At 48.9% G+C, this 15,361-nt stretch overlaps 1 long non-coding RNA gene across 1 annotated transcript in view; it reads left to right on the forward strand.

Moving 5' to 3' along the window:
* The window catches only part of LOC126919196 (uncharacterized), a 28,191-nt gene extending 13,863 nt beyond the window's left edge, over positions 1-14,328 (forward strand). Inside the window, exons 2-3 of the long non-coding RNA XR_007711524.1 lie at positions 5,416-5,565; positions 14,264-14,328. This is a non-coding gene — a long non-coding RNA (uncharacterized LOC126919196). The remainder of the gene's footprint in view (positions 1-5,415; positions 5,566-14,263) is intronic.
* Positions 14,329-15,361: the final 1,033 nt, after the last annotated feature.

Here is a 15,361-nt window from a genome sequence, read left to right on the forward strand (position 1 = left end):
CAACGGTGTCCAACGTTGTCCAACGGTGTCCAACGATGTCCAACGGTGTCCAACGGTGTCCAACGGTGTCCAACGGTGTCCAACGGTGTCCAACGGTGTCCAACGTCGTCCAACGGTGACCTACGGTGCAGCCCAGTTTGTATCATCCAAAATTCTGTTCGCGGCATTTGGAGATACAAACCGGACTGCTGCGTAGTTCTTAGCTTGGTATAGTTTTCCAAAGATTAATCGACGGATTAATTTTTTGGAAAACGATGCCAATTACCAGGTCTCACCACGGGGAGGTGACTACGCAAGAGACCCGCCCATGGGTTATTTATCTTTATACATCCATCTCGACATTCAACCTAGTGGCGGAGTATCGAGTACCGTCTCTACTTAACCATGGGCCTGCGTAAAGAAATAGTTGTTTCGTACCCTAACTGCGAAACACATATCTCCAACGCAGCACTTACATGAATCTTTACAAACGTAGAACAAAACATACATAACGCAACAGCTATCACCCACACAACGATTATATAAATCAGTACAAATATTTTACAATAATTGGTATCCCTACTGGCAGCATTCGGTATCAAAGACACATTTATCTAACTTGGAACGAATCAAAGAAAATGGAGCTAACGAACGAACTAAAAAACTTACGCGACGTACCCCCGTGCACAGGATAACCCGAAGGATTAGCGGAAAGCCCAAGTATTGACCATAACTCGATTCCTGTTTCGCCGTTCGAAACTTATACGAGTCGCGGTCGATGGCGCCGACCGATGATGCCAGTGATCCGCTGGTGATCCAGCCGTGGATCCAGCACATAGGCCGGCAACTTAACACACTCCAACTGAACATGTGGAACCCGGGGAGGGGCCGCTGAACAGGATTACGAAGGCAGAGGCCTCAACTGAACAGTGGGGCCCACCCCTGTGGAGGGGCCGCTGAACAGGATTACGAAGGCATGATCTTCAACTGAACAGTGGGGCCCACCCCCACGGGCCCGAACAGGATTACGGAGGACGTGAAATTACAGGTCTCTGCCCGAGTACCGAAGTACCAATCGGACAGGAGTGCAGATCCACGACTGAATCCCCAACAGATTCGCAAGCATCAGCGGCGCGACGACAACTCCCGCGATCCGGTGCGAACGTCGAGCAGTCGTCGAGCAGTCACCAAGACTGAGGTGTGCTTGGGCCGCCTTACGAATCCCAAGAGTTGTCCAGTGCACGTTGACCCGCGCGTACCCGGAATACGCACGAGCGTGTACGTCACGCGACAGTTTGAAACAACTGAGCGATCGCGAACCGATAAATCGTGGGTACAATTTTTCGTTCCAAGATGGATAAGTATCGTTGTACAGAATGAGCTCACAATGCGCATAACATAGGTATCTATCTTACGATTAATTAAGGCTAAAATGCACGCATTTCACGGTATCCCCCGGTTTTCCCGCGGTGTACAACGGTGTCCAACGTTGTCCAACGGTGTCCAACGGTGTCCAACGTTGTCCAACGGTGTCCAACGATGTCCAACGGTGTCCAACGGTGTCCAACGGTGTCCAACGGTGTCCAACGGTGTCAAAGGTGTCCAACGTCGTCCAACGGTGACCTACGGTGCAGCCCAGTTTGTATCATCCAAAATTCTGTTCGCGGCATTTGGAGATACAAACCGGACTGCTGCGTAGTTCTTAGCTTGGTATAGTTTTCCAAAGATTAATCGACGGATTAATTTTTTGGAAAACGATGCCAATTACCAGGTCTCACCACGGGGAGGTGACTACGCAAGAGACCCGCCCATGGGTTATTTATCTTTATACATCCATCTCGACATTCAACCTAGTGGCGGAATATCGAGTACCGTCTCTACTTAACCATGGGCCTGCGTAAAGAAATAGTTGTTTCGTACCCTAACTGCGAAACACATATCTCCAACGCAGCACTTACATGAATCTTTACAAACGTAGAACAAAACATACATAACGCAACAGCTATCACCCACACAACGATTATATAAATCAGTACAAATATTTTACAATAATTGGTATCCCTACTGGCAGCATTCGGTATCAAAGACACATTTATCTAACTTGGAACGAATCAAAGAAAATGGAGCTAACGAACGAACTAAAAAACTTACGCGACGTACCCCCGTGCACCGGATAACCCGAAGGATTAGCGGAAAGCCCAAGTATTGACCATAACTCGATTCCTGTTTCGCCGTTCGAAACTTATACGAGTCGCGGTCGATGGCGCCGACCGATGATGCCAGTGATCCGCTGGTGATCCAGCCGTGGATCCAGCACATAGGCCGGCAACTTAACACACTCCAACTGAACATGTGGAACCCGGGGAGGGGCCGCTGAACAGGATTACGAAGGCAGAGGCCTCAACTGAACAGTGGGGCCCACCCCTGTGGAGGGGCCGCTGAACAGGATTACGAAGGCATGATCTTCAACTGAACAGTGGGGCCCACCCCCACGGGCCCGAACAGGATTACGGAGGACGTGAAATTACAGGTCTCTGCCCGAGTACCGAAGTACCAATCGGACAGGAGTGCAGATCCACGACTGAATCCCCAACAGATTCGCAAGCATCAGCGGCGCGACGACAACTCCCGCGATCCGGTGCGAACGTCGAGCAGTCGTCGAGCAGTCACCAAGACTGAGGTGTGCTTGGGCCGCCTTACGAATCCCAAGAGTTGTCCAGTGCACGTTGACCCGCGCGTACCCGGAATACGCACGAGCGTGTACGTCACGCGACAGTTTGAAACAACTGAGCGATCGCGAACCGATAAATCGTGGGTACAATTTTTCGTTCCAAGATGGATAAGTATCGTTGTACAGAATGAGCTCACAATGCGCTTAACATAGGTATCTATCTTACGATTAATTAAGGCTAAAAAGCACGCATTTCACGGTATCCCCCGGTTTTCCCGCGGTGTACAACGGTGTCCAACGTTGTCCAACGGTGTCCAACGATGTCCAACGGTGTCCAACGGTGTCCAACGGTGTCCAACGGTGTCCAACGGTGTCCAACGGTGTCCAACGTCGTCCAACGGTGACCTACGGTGCAGCCCAGTTTGTATCATCCAAAATTCTGTTCGCGGCATTTGGAGATACAAACCGGACTGCTGCGTAGTTCTTAGCTTGGTATAGTTTTCCAAAGATTAATCGACGGATTAATTTTTTGGAAAACGATGCCAATTACCAGGTCTCACCACGGGGAGGTGACTACGCAAGAGACCCGCCCATGGGTTATTTATCTTTATACATCCATCTCGACATTCAACCTAGTGGCGGAATATCGAGTACCGTCTCTACTTAACCATGGGCCTGCGTAAAGAAATAGTTGTTTCGTACCCTAACTGCGAAACACATATCTCCAACGCAGCACTTACATGAATCTTTACAAACGTAGAACAAAACATACATAACGCAACAGCTATCACCCACACAACGATTATATAAATCAGTACAAATATTTTACAATAATTGGTATCCCTACTGGCAGCATTCGGTATCAAAGACACATTTATCTAACTTGGAACGAATCAAAGAAAATGGAGCTAACGAACGAACTAAAAAACTTACGCGACGTACCCCCGTGCACCGGATAACCCGAAGGATTAGCGGAAAGCCCAAGTATTGACCATAACTCGATTCCTGTTTCGCCGTTCGAAACTTATACGAGTCGCGGTCGATGGCGCCGACCGATGATGCCAGTGATCCGCTGGTGATCCAGCCGTGGATCCAGCACATAGGCCGGCAACTTAACACACTCCAACTGAACATGTGGAACCCGGGGAGGGGCCGCTGAACAGGATTACGAAGGCAGAGGCCTCAACTGAACAGTGGGGCCCACCCCTGTGGAGGGGCCGCTGAACAGGATTACGAAGGCATGATCTTCAACTGAACAGTGGGGCCCACCCCCACGGGCCCGAACAGGATTACGGAGGACGTGAAATTACAGGTCTCTGCCCGAGTACCGAAGTACCAATCGGACAGGAGTGCAGATCCACGACTGAATCCCCAACAGATTCGCAAGCATCAGCGGCGCGACGACAACTCCCGCGATCCGGTGCGAACGTCGAGCAGTCGTCGAGCAGTCACCAAGACTGAGGTGTGCTTGGGCCGCCTTACGAATCCCAAGAGTTGTCCAGTGCACGTTGACCCGCGCGTACCCGGAATACGCACGAGCGTGTACGTCACGCGACAGTTTGAAACAACTGAGCGATCGCGAACCGATAAATCGTGGGTACAATTTTTCGTTCCAAGATGGATAAGTATCGTTGTACAGAATGAGCTCACAATGCGCTTAACATAGGTATCTATCTTACGATTAATTAAGGCTAAAAAGCACGCATTTCACGGTATCCCCCGGTTTTCCCGCGGTGTACAACGGTGTCCAACGTTGTCCAACGGTGTCCAACGATGTCCAACGGTGTCCAACGGTGTCCAACGGTGTCCAACGGTGTCCAACGGTGTCCAACGGTGTCCAACGTCGTCCAACGGTGACCTACGGTGCAGCCCAGTTTGTATCATCCAAAATTCTGTTCGCGGCATTTGGAGATACAAACCGGACTGCTGCGTAGTTCTTAGCTTGGTATAGTTTTCCAAAGATTAATCGACGGATTAATTTTTTGGAAAACGATGCCAATTACCAGGTCTCACCACGGGGAGGTGACTACGCAAGAGACCCGCCCATGGGTTATTTATCTTTATACATCCATCTCGACATTCAACCTAGTGGCGGAATATCGAGTACCGTCTCTACTTAACCATGGGCCTGCGTAAAGAAATAGTTGTTTCGTACCCTAACTGCGAAACACATATCTCCAACGCAGCACTTACATGAATCTTTACAAACGTAGAACAAAACATACATAACGCAACAGCTATCACCCACACAACGATTATATAAATCAGTACAAATATTTTACAATAATTGGTATCCCTACTGGCAGCATTCGGTATCAAAGACACATTTATCTAACTTGGAACGAATCAAAGAAAATGGAGCTAACGAACGAACTAAAAAACTTACGCGACGTACCCCCGTGCACCGGATAACCCGAAGGATTAGCGGAAAGCCCAAGTATTGACCATAACTCGATTCCTGTTTCGCCGTTCGAAACTTATACGAGTCGCGGTCGATGGCGCCGACCGATGATGCCAGTGATCCGCTGGTGATCCAGCCGTGGATCCAGCACATAGGCCGGCAACTTAACACACTCCAACTGAACATGTGGAACCCGGGGAGGGGCCGCTGAACAGGATTACGAAGGCAGAGGCCTCAACTGAACAGTGGGGCCCACCCCTGTGGAGGGGCCGCTGAACAGGATTACGAAGGCATGATCTTCAACTGAACAGTGGGGCCCACCCCCACGGGCCCGAACAGGATTACGGAGGACGTGAAATTACAGGTCTCTGCCCGAGTACCGAAGTACCAATCGGACAGGAGTGCAGATCCACGACTGAATCCCCAACAGATTCGCAAGCATCAGCGGCGCGACGACAACTCCCGCGATCCGGTGCGAACGTCGAGCAGTCGTCGAGCAGTCACCAAGACTGAGGTATGCTTGGGCCGCCTTACGAATCCCAAGAGTTGTCCAGTGCACGTTGACCCGCGCGTACCCGGAATACGCACGAGCGTGTACGTCACGCGACAGTTTGAAACAACTGAGCGATCGCGAACCGATAAATCGTGGGTACAATTTTTCGTTCCAAGATGGATAAGTATCGTTGTACAGAATGAGCTCACAATGCGCATAACATAGGTATCTATCTTACGATTAATTAAGGCTAAAAAGCACGCATTTCACGGTATCCCCCGGTTTTCCCGCGGTGTACAACGGTGTCCAACGTTGTCCAACGGTGTCCAACGATGTCCAACGGTGTCCAACGGTGTCCAACGGTGTCCAACGGTGTCCAACGGTGTCCAACGGTGTCCAACGTCGTCCAACGGTGACCTACGGTGCAGCCCAGTTTGTATCATCCAAAATTCTGTTCGCGGCATTTGGAGATACAAACCGGACTGCTGCGTAGTTCTTAGCTTGGTATAGTTTTCCAAAGATTAATCGACGGATTAATTTTTTGGAAAACGATGCCAATTACCAGGTCTCACCACGGGGAGGTGACTACGCAAGAGACCCGCCCATGGGTTATTTATCTTTATACATCCATCTCGACATTCAACCTAGTGGCGGAATATCGAGTACCGTCTCTACTTAACCATGGGCCTGCGTAAAGAAATAGTTGTTTCGTTCCCTAACTGCGAAACACATATCTCCAACGCAGCACTTACATGAATCTTTACAAACGTAGAACAAAACATACATAACGCAACAGCTATCACCCGCACAACGATTATATAAATCAGTACAAATATTTTACAATAATTGGTATCCCTACTGGCAGCATTCGGTATCAAAGACACATTTATCTAACTTGGAACGAATCAAAGAAAATGGAGCTAACGAACGAACTTAAAAGCTTACGCGACGTACCCCCGTGCACCGGATAACCCGAAGGATTAGCGGAAAGCCCAAGTATTGACCATAACTCGATTCCTGTTTCGCCGTTCGAAACTTATACGAGTCGCGGTCGATGGCGCCGACCGATGATGCCAGTGATCCGCTGGTGATCCAGCCGTGGATCCAGCACATAGGCCGGCAACTTAACACACTCCAACTGAACATGTGGAACCCGGGGAGGGGCCGCTGAACAGGATTACGAAGGCAGAGGCCTCAACTGAACAGTGGGGCCCACCCCTGTGGAGGGGCCGCTGAACAGGATTACGAAGGCATGATCTTCAACTGAACAGTGGGGCCCACCCCCACGGGCCCGAACAGGATTACGGAGGACGTGAAATTACAGGTCTCTGCCCGAGTACCGAAGTACCAATCGGACAGGAGTGCAGATCCACGACTGAATCCCCAACAGATTCGCAAGCATCAGCGGCGCGACGACAACTCCCGCGATCCGGTGCGAACGTCGAGCAGTCGTCGAGCAGTCACCAAGACTGAGGTGTGCTTGGGCCGCCTTACGAATCCCAAGAGTTGTCCAGTGCACGTTGACCCGCGCGTACCCGGAATACGCACGAGCGTGTACGTCACGCGACAGCTTGAAACAACTGAGCGATCGCGAACCGATAAATCGTGGGTACAATTTTTCGTTCCAAGATGGATAAGTATCGTTGTACAGAATGAGCTCACAATGCGCTTAACATAGGTATCTATCTTACGATTAATTAAGGCTAAAAAGCACGCATTTCACGGTACCCCCGGTTTTCCCGCGGTGTACAACGGTGTCCAACGTTGTCCAACGGTGTCCAACGATGTCCAACGGTGTCCAACGGTGTCCAACGGTGTCCAACGGTGTCCAACGGTGTCCAACGGTGTCCAACGGTGTCCAACGTCGTCCAACGGTGACCTACGGTGCAGCCCAGTTTGTATCATCCAAAATTCTGTTCGCGGCATTTGGAGATACAAACCGGACTGCTGCGTAGTTCTTAGCTTGGTATAGTTTTCCAAAGATTAATCGACGGATTAATTTTTTGGAAAACGATGCCAATTTCCAGGTCTCACCACGGGGAGGTGACTACGCAAGAGACCCGCCCATGGGTTATTTATCTTTATACATCCATCTCGACATTCAACCTAGTGGCGGAATATCGAGTACCGTCTCTACTTAACCATGGGCCTGCGTAAAGAAATAGTTGTTTCGTACCCTAACTGCGAAACACATATCTCCAACGCAGCACTTACATGAATCTTTACAAACGTAGAACAAAACATACATAACGCAACAGCTATCACCCACACAACGATTATATAAATCAGTACAAATATTTTACAATAATTGGTATCCCTACTGGCAGCATTCGGTATCAAAGACACATTTATCTAACTTGGAACGAATCAAAGAAAATGGAGCTAACGAACGAACTAAAAAACTTACGCGACGTACCCCCGTGCACCGGATAACCCGAAGGATTAGCGGAAAGCCCAAGTATTGACCATAACTCGATTCCTGTTTCGCCGTTCGAAACTTATACGAGTCGCGGTCGATGGCGCCGACCGATGATGCCAGTGATCCGCTGGTGATCCAGCCGTGGATCCAGCACATAGGCCGGCAACTTAACACACTCCAACTGAACATGTGGAACCCGGGGAGGGGCCGCTGAACAGGATTACGAAGGCAGAGGCCTCAACTGAACAGTGGGGCCCACCCCTGTGGAGGGGCCGCTGAACAGGATTACGAAGGCATGATCTTCAACTGAACAGTGGGGCCCACCCCCACGGGCCCGAACAGGATTACGGAGGACGTGAAATTACAGGTCTCTGCCCGAGTACCGAAGTACCAATCGGACAGGAGTGCAGATCCACGACTGAATCCCCAACAGATTCGCAAGCATCAGAGGCGCGACGACAACTCCCGCGATCCGGTGCGAACGTCGAGCAGTCGTCGAGCAGTCACCAAGACTGAGGTGTGCTTGGGCCGCCTTACGAATCCCAAGAGTTGTCCAGTGCACGTTGACCCGCGCGTACCCGGAATACGCACGAGCGTGTACGTCACGCGACAGTTTGAAACAACTGAGCGATCGCGAACCGATAAATCGTGGGTACAATTTTTCGTTCCAAGATGGATAAGTATCGTTGTACAGAATGAGCTCACAATGCGCTTAACATAGGTATCTATCTTACGATTAATTAAGGCTAAAAAGCACGCATTTCACGGTATCCCCCGGTTTTCCCGCGGTGTACAACGGTGTCCAACGTTGTCCAACGGTGTCCAACGATGTCCAACGGTGTCCAACGGTGTCCAACGGTGTCCAACGGTGTCCAACGGTGTCCTACGGTGTCCAACGTCGTCCAACGGTGACCTACGGTGCAGCCCAGTTTGTATCATCCAAAATTCTGTTCGCGGCATTTGGAGATACAAACCGGACTGCTGCGTAGTTCTTAGCTTGGTATAGTTTTCCAAAGATTAATCGACGGATTAATTTTTTGGAAAACGATGCCAATTACCAGGTCTCACCACGGGGAGGTGACTACGCAAGAGACCCGCCCATGGGTTATTTATCTTTATACATCCATCTCGACATTCAACCTAGTGGCGGAATATCGAGTACCGTCTCTACTTAACCATGGGCCTGCGTAAAGAAATAGTTGTTTCGTACCCTAACTGCGAAACACATATCTCCAACGCAGCACTTACATGAATCTTTACAAACGTAGAACAAAACATACATAACGCAACAGCTATCACCCACACAACGATTATATAAATCAGTACAAATATTTTACAATAATTGGTATCCCTACTGGCAGCATTCGGTATCAAAGACACATTTATCTAACTTGGAACGAATCAAAGAAAATGGAGCTAACGAACGAACTAAAAAACTTACGCGACGTACCCCCGTGCACCGGATAACCCGAAGGATTAGCGGAAAGCCCAAGTATTGACCATAACTCGATTCCTGTTTCGCCGTTCGAAACTTATACGAGTCGCGGTCGATGGCGCCGACCGATGATGCCAGTGATCCGCTGGTGATCCAGCCGTGGATCCAGCACATAGGCCGGCAACTTAACACACTCCAACTGAACATGTGGAACCCGGGGAGGGGCCGCTGAACAGGATTACGAAGGCAGAGGCCTCAACTGAACAGTGGGGCCCACCCCTGTGGAGGGGCCGCTGAACAGGATTACGAAGGCATGATCTTCAACTGAACAGTGGGGCCCACCCCCACGGGCCCGAACAGGATTACGGAGGACGTGAAATTACAGGTCTCTGCGCGAGTACCGAAGTACCAATCGGACAGGAGTGCAGATCCACGACTGAATCCCCAACAGATTCGCAAGCATCAGCGGCGCGACGACAACTCCCGCGATCCGGTGCGAACGTCGAGCAGTCGTCGAGCAGTCACCAAGACTGAGGTGTGCTTGGGCCGCCTTACGAATCCCAAGAGTTGTCCAGTGCACGTTGACCCGCGCGTACCCGGAATACGCACGAGCGTGTACGTCACGCGACAGTTTGAAACAACTGAGCGATCGCGAACCGATATATCGTGGGTACAATTTTTCGTTCCAAGATGGATAAGTATCGTTGTACAGAATGAGCTCACAATGCGCTTAACATAGGTATCTATCTTACGATTAATTAAGGCTAAAAAGCACGCATTTCACGGTATCCCCCGGTTTTCCCGCGGTGTACAACGGTGTCCAACGTTGTCCAACGGTGTCCAACGATGTCCAACGGTGTCCAACGGTGTCCAACGGTGTCCAACGGTGTCCAACGGTGTCCAACGGTGTCCAACGTCGTCCAACGGTGACCTACGGTGCAGCCCAGTTTGTATCATCCAAAATTCTGTTCGCGGCATTTGGAGATACAAACCGGACTGCTGCGTAGTTCTTAGCTTGGTATAGTTTTCCAAAGATTAATCGACGGATTAATTTTTTGGAAAACGATGCCAATTACCAGGTCTCACCACGGGGAGGTGACTACGCAAGAGACCCGCCCATGGGTTATTTATCTTTATACATCCATCTCGACATTCAACCTAGTGGCGGAATATCGAGTACCGTCTCTACTTAACCATGGGCCTGCGTAAAGAAATAGTTGTTTCGTACCCTAACTGCGAAACACATATCTCCAACGCAGCACTTACATGAATCTTTACAAACGTAGAACAAAACATACATAACGCAACAGCTATCACCCACACAACGATTATATAAATCAGTACAAATATTTTACAATAATTGGTATCCCTACTGGCAGCATTCGGTATCAAAGACACATTTATCTAACTTGGAACGAATCAAAGAAAATGGAGCTAACGAACGAACTAAAAAACTTACGCGACGTACCCCCGTGCACCGGATAACCCGAAGGATTAGCGGAAAGCCCAAGTATTGACCATAACTCGATTCCTGTTTCGCCGTTCGAAACTTATACGAGTCGCGGTCGATGGCGCCGACCGATGATGCCAGTGATCCGCTGGTGATCCAGCCGTGGATCCAGCACATAGGCCGGCAACTTAACACACTCCAACTGAACATGTGGAACCCGGGGAGGGGCCGCTGAACAGGATTACGAAGGCAGAGGCCTCAACTGAACAGTGGGGCCCACCCCTGTGGAGGGGCCGCTGAACAGGATTACGAAGGCATGATCTTCAACTGAACAGTTGGGGCCCACCCCCACGGGCCCGAACAGGATTACGGAGGACGTGAAATTACAGGTCTCTGCCCGAGTACCGAAGTACCAATCGGACAGGAGTGCAGATCCACGACTGAATCCCCAACAGATTCGCAAGCATCAGCGGCGCGACGACAACTCCCGCGATCCGGTGCGAACGTCGAGCAGTCGTCGAGCAGTCACCAAGACTGAGGTGTGCTTGGGCCGCCTTACGAATCCCAAGAGTTGTCCAGTGCACGTTGACCCGCGCGTACCCGGAATACGCACGAGCGTGTACGTCACGCGACAGTTTGAAACAACTGAGCGATCGCGAACCGATAAATCGTGGGTACAATTTTTCGTTCCAAGATGGATAAGTATCGTTGTACAGAATGAGCTCACAATGCGCATAACATAGGTATCTATCTTACGATTAATTAAGGCTAAAAAGCACGCATTTCACGGTATCCCCCGGTTTTCCCGCGGTGTACAACGGTGTCCAACGTTGTCCAACGGTGTCCAACGATGTCCAACGGTGTCCAACGGTGTCCAACGGTGTCCAACGGTGTCCAACGGTGTCCAACGTCGTCCAACGGTGACCTACGGTGCAGCCCAGTTTGTATCATCCAAAATTCTGTTCGCGGCATTTGGAGATACAAACCGGACTGCTGCGTAGTTCTTAGCTTGGTATAGTTTTCCAAAGATTAATCGACGGATTAATTTTTTGGAAAACTATGCCAATTACCAGGTCTCACCACGGGGAGGTGACTACGCAAGAGACCCGCCCATGGGTTATTTATCTTTATACATCCATCTCGACATTCAACCTAGTGGCGGAATATCGAGTACCGTCTCTACTTAACCATGGGCCTGCGTAAAGAAATAGTTGTTTCGTACCCTAACTGCGAAACACATATCTCCAACGCAGCACTTACATGAATCTTTACAAACGTAGAACAAAACATACATAACGCAACAGCTATCACCCACACAACGATTATATAAATCAGTACAAATATTTTACAATAATTGGTATCCCTACTGGCAGCATTCGGTATCAAAGACACATTTATCTAACTTGGAACGAATCAAAGAAAATGGAGCTAACGAACGAACTAAAAAACTTACGCGACGTACCCCCGTGCACCGGATAACCCGAAGGATTAGCGGAAAGCCCAAGTATTGACCATAACTCGATTCCTGTTTCGCCGTTCGAAACTTATACGAGTCGCGGTCGATGGCGCCGACCGATGATGCCAGTGATCCGCTGGTGATCCAGCCGTGGATCCAGCACATAGGCCGGCAACTTAACACACTCCAACTGAACATGTGGAACCCGGGGAGGGGCCGCTGAACAGGATTACGAAGGCAGAGGCCTCAACTGAACAGTGGGGCCCACCCCTGTGGAGGGGCCGCTGAACAGGATTACGAAGGCATGATCTTCAACTGAACAGTGGGGCCCACCCCCACGTGCCCGAACAGGATTACGGAGAACGTGAAATTACAGGTCTCTGCCCGAGTACCGAAGTACCAATCGGACAGGAGTGCAGATCCACGACTGAATCCCCAACAGATTCGCAAGCATCAGCGGCGCGACGACAACTCCCGCGATCCGGTGCGAACGTCGAGCAGTCGTCGAGCAGTCACCAAGACTGAGGTGTGCTTGGGCCGCCTTACGAATCCCAAGAGTTGTCCAGTGCACGTTGACCCGCGCGTACCCGGAATACGCACGAGCGAGTACGTCACGCGACAGTTTGAAACAACTGAGCGATCGCGAACCGATAAATCGTGGGTACAATTTTTCGTTCCAAGATGGATAAGTATCGTTGTACAGAATGAGCTCACAATGCACTTAACATAGGTATCTATCTTACGATTAATTAAGGCTAAAAAGCACACATTTCACGGTATCCCCCGGTTTTCCCGCGGTGTGCAACGGTGTCCAACGGTGTCCAACGGTGTCCAACGGTGTCCAACGGTGTCCAACGGTGTCCAACGGTGTCCAACGGTGTCCAACGTCGTCCAACGGTGACCTACGGTGCAGCCCAGTTTGTATCATCCAAAATTCTGTTCGCGGCATTTGGAGATACAAACCGGACTGCTGCGTAGTTCTTAGCTTGGTATAGTTTTCCAAAGATTAATCGACGGATTAATTTTTTGGAAAACGATGCCAATTACCAGGTCTCACCACGGGGAGGTGACTACGCAAGAGACCCGCCCATGGGTTATTTATCTTTATACATCCATCTCGACATTCAACCTAGTGGCGGAATATCGAGTACCGTCTCTACTTAACCATGGGCCTGCGTAAAGAAATAGTTGTTTCGTACCCTAACTGCGAAACACATATCTCCAACGCAGCACTTACATGAATCTTTACAAACGTAGAACAAAACATACATAACGCAACAGCTATCACCCGCACAACGATTATATAAATCAGTACAAATATTTTACAATAATTGGTATCCCTACTGGCAGCATTCGGTATCAAAGACACATTTATCTAACTTGGAACGAATCAAAGAAAATGGAGCTAACGAACGAACTAAAAAACTTACGCGACGTACCCCCGTGCACCGGATAACCCGAAGGATTAGCGGAAAGCCCAAGTATTGACCATAACTCGATTCCTGTTTCGCCGTTCGAAACTTATACGAGTCGCGGTCGATGGCGCCGACCGATGATGCCAGTGATCCGCTGGTGATCCAGCCGTGGATCCAGCACATAGGCCGGCAACTTAACACACTCCAACTGAACATGTGGAACCCGAGGAGGGGCCGCTGAACAGGATTACGAAGGCAGAGGCCTCAACTGAACAGTGGGGCCCACCCCTGTGGAGGGGCCGCTGAACAGGATTACGAAGGCATGATCTTCAACTGAACAGTGGGGCCCACCCCCACGTGCCCGAACAGGATTACGGAGAACGTGAAATTACAGGTCTCTGCCCGAGTACCGAAGTACCAATCGGACAGGAGTGCAGATCCACGACTGAATCCCCAACAGATTCGCAAGCATCAGCGGCGCGACGACAACTCCCGCGATCCGGTGCGAACGTCGAGCAGTCGTCGAGCAGTCACCAAAACTGAGGTGTGCTTGGGCCGCCTTACGAATCCCAAGAGTTGTCCAGTGCACGTTGACCCGCGCGTACCCGGAATGCGCACGAGCGTGTACGTCACGCGACAGTTTGAAACAACTGAGCGATCGCGAACCGATAAATCGTGGGTACAATTTTTCGTTCCAAGATGGATAAGTATCGTTATACAGAATGAGCTAACAATGCACTTAACATAACTAAACTATAACTAAAAATTTATCAACTGATTAATCTGCGAAAACAATTACATCGATCCGTACATACATTGTACGATAATTCGCAACCGTACTGGCAACATTCGGTATCAATGATACGTATGTCTAACTTGGAACCACAGAAAGGAAATGAAAGTACTGACACTGTATATACAATTTAAAGTCTTGCAAAAGAGACATACGACTCGTTGTACTAAACTTATGAAGATATCGAATAGTTATATACTCCAACGTGACCGCGATATGCTTCTTTTAAAAATGGGAAAACGGGAAGAAGCCTGAACAATCAGACGATGGAAGAAAAATCATTTGGGCATCTAGCATACATATTTAATATGCTGTGAAATGTTCATATATGTAACTTAAACGTATTTTCTGTAAATTGATAAATCTGAAACAAACTCATTTACTGGATTTGGTATAGGGAAGAAACAGACATCTTTAAAACGAGAACATTTTAAGAAACATTTTATGAAAAATAAACTATTAATAATGGTCGATTATAGACCAAATTATTATTGATTAAATTTTAGTAAATATAGAGAATCGTGTGTATCTTTTAATCGAAACTAGGGTTACGTTGGAAACAAGAATTTTAAGTAATTGAATTTAAACTGAATTAAAAATTGAAAAGTTCATTTGGAATAACTAAGATGAGAGAAACCCCGGTTATTATAAAATCACTTGCTTTATCTTTTAACTTTTAACGGTATCTGTTATTTTCTACAACGACATAGTGATTTGCAACATAATAAACCGAAAGGTATGTGCATAAGTCATTTTTTGCAGAATTTTTGCTACAAACGTGACAATGTCTTTGTTTCGTAACGAAACTTTTGTTTCCTGCAAATGAAATTCGAATATTTATAAAATTCT

The sequence above is a fragment of the Bombus affinis genome, chromosome 8, assembly GCF_024516045.1.
Source record: "Bombus affinis isolate iyBomAffi1 chromosome 8, iyBomAffi1.2, whole genome shotgun sequence".
Classification (NCBI taxonomy): Eukaryota; Metazoa; Arthropoda; class Insecta; order Hymenoptera; family Apidae; genus Bombus; species Bombus affinis.